Raw genomic sequence first — 5,291 nt, forward strand, 5'->3', positions numbered from 1 at the left:
TCTCCAATGCGACGTTTGTGATTTGTGGTTCCACCAGAAATGTGAAGATGTATCTCTCGCTTTGTATAGACGCGTCTCCTCATTATCAACTGAGTGGCTCTGTACGGCGTGCCAGCTCCCACCCCTGGCAACCTCTTTCCATCCCCTAAGCAGCACGAAGCCCCTGCTTACCCCACCATCATCGCCAGCTCTACCAAGTAGTTCTCCGACCCGCCTCCGGCGAGCGACATCGGCAGCGTTCACCGTTTGCAAGACAACTCCGCGTTGAAAAATGCGCGATCAGAGTCTACAGACTCGATCCAGTCACGTTAAGCTTTCCAACGTTCGCTTCCTAAAGAACAACCTTCCTGACTTTAAAGCGCTGAAGCAATCTCTCCGAATACAATATTCGCTGTGTGCGAGACATGGCTGGACGCCTGTCTTCAATGGGTAATTAATGGGGAATTAATCAATCTCGCACAATTCTCTTTATTCCAGCAAGACTATCCCTCCTTGGGGCAAAGGCGTCCGTCCTCGCCATGCCAAAACACCTGCCCTGCCAACGTCTCGACCCCGGGTCTAGAAGCCATCTTTGTCGAGGTATTTTGCAAACATGGAAAGCTTCTTCTGGTGTCTACCTACTGCCCACCCTCTCTCCGTGAACAATCGTACGCCCTCCTCCAAGAGAGCCTACAGCGCGTCGACACCAGCAAGTTCTCTGCACTGTTCATCTGATCCACTTGATGACATGCTGTTAGACGTATTGGAAACTGCTGGCCTCACCCAACTTCATGACGCCTCATTCTACATTTCTCAAAACAGCAACGCTACATTCCTTGACCTCGTCCGCACCAATAATCCCACCTTATCCTACCGCTGCACAGTGAAATCCAGCTACCAGGCAGTGATCGCAGTGCTCTTCTCACCAATATCCATTGCTCAGCCCCTAAGCAAGGTCATCAAGCCAAGAAGTTCCAGCAGTTCTGAAAAACCGATTCCCCTTATCTCAATCAGCTCATCCACCTCACTCCCTGGTTCATCGTGTTTCATCACCCATCGGCTGCAAGGCCGACGACTTCTCGCTCAACATATCAGCAATTCAGCACAAATGTGTTCACCCTAAGGATCAACAGGAGGCATGGCAGCCTTCCATGGATGACAAAGGAGATTGCATACTTTATCAGACGTAATCACTGACTATTCAAAAAAGCGCCTCTAAATCCCACTCATCCTAACCAAGCCCACCAGGCACGTACCAAAGTCAAGCACCTTATCCATATCTCCCATAATGATTACCTACAGCAACTAGGAGAAAAAAAACCTGCCAGCCCTAACTCTTGGGCCATGTTTTCACTATATAAAAAAAAAAAAGTTCCACGCGTTGGTCTTCACACAACACATTCTAATCTTGACGACATAGCACAGCTCTTCTCTTACCACTTTTCTCAAGCTGTAGCAATACTTGACCCTATTGCGCCTAACCTTTGTCCCACCCAACCCACAGCTCTGCCAGTCAAGGCCACACCTGCAACCACACACTCTTCCATAGTCATTCTTCAAAGTGAAACCTACGAAGCCCTTGCCCGTGTCAACTCCTCTCAACGCCCTGGACCAGACAGCCTCCACCCTGCATTGCTTAAATCCTGTGCTGGCCGTATTTCCCCCGTCCTCACTCGCCTCTTCAACGGTTTTCTCTCCCACAGCTCTGTTCCTAAATCCTGGAAAGTTGCGTCAGTAACGCCTATCAAAAAGGGACACGGTGCCCCTTCAAGTCTAACATCCACTCATACTGACCAATCTACATAACCTCCATTGTATGCCAAACAATGCAGCCCCCACCAATACGGCTTCCACCCGGCAGGAGCTGCGAATCGGCCCTTGCAGCTTTCACCCATGCACTCAGCACCAGCCTCGACAACCGAACTCCGTCCCAGATCGTCCAATTAAGACTTCAGAAAGGTTTTTAACAGTGCAGACCACAGCTTGCTCCTATCCAAACTCCAACAGATGATAATCTCCACAATGAGGAATTAAAAATTTACTTTTTCACAACACTACCTTATTCTTCAAGAGCTCTTTTCATGATTTAGCACAATCTGGAAACACTACTAACAGGTAGGGTGTTCAATGAGATAGGTTATGTGTGCCCATTGCATGTCAAAGGGGCTTTGAGAAAACTAATTGAAGAACACTTTGTCCAAGTGCAAGAGAAAAAATCTTGTTCTTGACCACTGGCTAACACAACATGATGGCAGCGACTGGTTATTGTTGTTTTCTTCCGGCGACTTCAGAACGAGGTCTACTGGCACGACAACCAGCTGTGGTTGTCGTGCTGATGGGAACAGTTCCACTATTCAAGAGCTTGAAGTTCCAATTGCCAGAACTGCTCCACAGCTTGCATGCCAAATGCTGAGACCACTCATACAAAGCAGGACTTGATCTAAGTCGTCCTCACAGTTTGCAACCTGGTTCGCAGCTTGCAACCCCATAAGGTTTTCCTTCTCAAGTCTCATAGATGCCGGAAACTACTATGCGTCAGCGGTATCCCAGAAACTCCCTTTCAGACTAGTGACTTGAAAGGGGTTTTCAAGACAGCCCTCCCTAAGACGGATCGTGATGAGGAAGAGCTAGAGCCCTCCCAGCCGCTGTTTTTTCCCAGATATCAGAACTGACGTTACTGCACTTACCCACCCATTTACGCAGTTTGTAATATGACGAGTTGCAGATTATTGTCAAGTGATCACTTGTGGCTGCGACATTCATAATTGCATAAGAGATCATAGAATAGATGCTAGAACCCTCATAAGGAATGTTATGCCGCAATGTCGATTTCGGTGGCCACATTACAGCTATAATCTGTTTCAGTCTAATTTTACAAAGAAAAAAACACTGCCGCCCTTTGGAGCTAATCAGAGCAACGAAGCAAGTTTTGTGAGAGCTCTCCGTAGGAGGAGTATACTACCACAATATGTTGTCCCGTCCCTCAGCCAAATGTTCCGGTTGTCTCGTTGGTGCCGTAGCTTTGGTAATGCCCTGTAAGCTGCAGAAGGATGATTCAACCTAGTTCCAGTAACAGTTCACCTCACGTACGAATATGACCAGAAAATGCTCATGCCACCCAAGGATGAGGGTCGACAAATTTCCCAGCGTACGGTCTCAGACTTTCTTCTTGTGGCCCAGATGATGAGCTGCCTCTTGAGCTTTCTCACTTCATCCCCCTGGTTACTGATGGTCCTCGTCTCTGGTGTCCGGCCCTTGCAGCTTGCCTCCACACGTTTGTCGACCTTGTGGTATTCTCTTTGATTCACCGAGGAACCATCGTACTGGAACCAGAAAGTAACAGCATACAGTGAATGGACGAAGTGAGACACACCTTATACTCAGGGGCAGATCCAGAACTCCGTTTGGGGAGGGGGGGGGGGGGGTGCAGAAAATTTGTAAGGATACTATTCTCCCCTTCTTTCGTGTGCACCGGGGGGTCCCCAGCCATTTCAAATTGCCCTCCGAGAAGGGAGAAGGGGAGGGGGTTTGACCTTGTTTGGGGGGGCGGTCGCCCCCGTCGCCCCCCCTTGGATCTGTCCCTGCTTATACTTCTAAATTAGATAAGTACTGTGGGTCTTACTGCATGACGTGCCAAGCGGAGATAAATGATGTCTGGAGCTTGACGGGGAGAGGGGGGGTCTCGACGCATGCTGAACGACAGGTGCCAGATGCTGCCATACCCACAGGGTATCCTGAGGAGAGAGAGAAGACAGGTGTGAGTCCAGGAAATCGGCATGTTTGAGCAACACTTTTTTTAAAGGCGCCTTCCCGTTAATTCCCTTCAAAGGACATCCATCAGACTAGTTAATTCAGAATTATGTTCAATGTACCCAGTCAACTTGCTTAGCCTGTTTGCAAATATATAACTGGTAAATTTACTTCCTATAATGTTGCGTGTTTTTTGTTTTGTTTTTATATCTTATGCTATGATGCCAACTTCTCTATTATGATTTTACAGATTGGCAAATCCCAGGTTCGATCCTGATCCGCGTCATTTGCCACGATATTTATATTTTTCCAGTAAAGTGGTGTGAAAGTTTCGATACGTGGAGGTCGCGCGTGAACGAGCAATTCATTACGTTCGACCGTTTTACAACTCACGTCCGACGTAGTACATACGACTAAGAAATTAACCGAGTCACATACACTGCGTTGGAGAAAAGACGATCGTACCATGGCCTGACGCGAAGGACAGCACGAGCACTTTAAAATGTATGCACTCACCAGCAACGAACTTGAAGCGGAATCCCGGAATCTCGAACGGCGAAGTGAGTCCCCGGCTTTTTGGCTTCTTGTCTGAGCAGGCCCATTTAGAACACATTCATAGCGTGATTCGGTAACTCACGTGACATTAAAACGCCAAGCGAGGATATAACCTAAAGGGAAATGTACTAGGAAAGAAATTCGCACAACAGCAACACCGACAACGCCGACAACGCGACCGGCGACGTTTAAAAACATGGCTTCGGTTAGGGCAATGAACTTTTTAAAGCTAACGGTAACTGCTCGATTTTTTCTTTCCATATTGGTTTATCATTATTACCTAGCTTATTATGTTTTCTAAAAATATTAACATTAACGCACTTAATTTAGTCAATTGCGATTCTTTTTGACCCTGTTTTTTTTTTTTTTTTTTTTTTTTTACACCTTCAGTTGTCGCCATCCGGCTTGAGGAGCGCTGTGTATGCGCGATTACCGGAAGTGGCCTTGAGTGGGACCACTGGTTATGATTTCACTGTGGAGAAGCCCTCTAAGCAAACGAAACAGCTTGCGAAAGGCGGCAAAAAAGAAAAAAAAAACACACACAACTGAGAAAAAAACAAAAAAAAACTTTTTTTTTCTTTTTTTTTTTTTTTTTTTGCACAGCGGAGTTTGGTTACGGGGGGTCGTGCGTGGCGCGCCGCGCCATGCCGCGCGCAAGGAGATAAGAAAGATAAGCGGAGAGCCCTCGCCTAAGCAAACAAAACAGCTTGCGAAAGGCGGCAAAACAAACAAAAAAAAACCCAAGGAGCTAAGAAAAAAAGAAACAGGATTTTTTTTTTTTTTTTTTTTGCGCAGCTTAGTTTGGTTACGGGGTCGGGCGCCGAGCGCGAAGAGATGAGAAGTTACTTCGATTTTTCAGGATAAAAGGTCGGTTCATTATGCAAGTAAATACGGACGCAAAAATTTTACTTCGCGTAATGAACGCCCCCCCCCCCCCCCCCCCCCCAATTTTGCATCGATGTTTCGGAAAAAAAAGTGCGTTCATTTTGCGAGTAAATACGGTACCT

Source organism: Ixodes scapularis, unplaced genomic scaffold (genome assembly GCF_016920785.2).
Source record: "Ixodes scapularis isolate PalLabHiFi unplaced genomic scaffold, ASM1692078v2 PGA_scaffold5__190_contigs__length_132052651, whole genome shotgun sequence".
NCBI lineage: Eukaryota > Metazoa > Arthropoda > Arachnida > Ixodida > Ixodidae > Ixodes > Ixodes scapularis.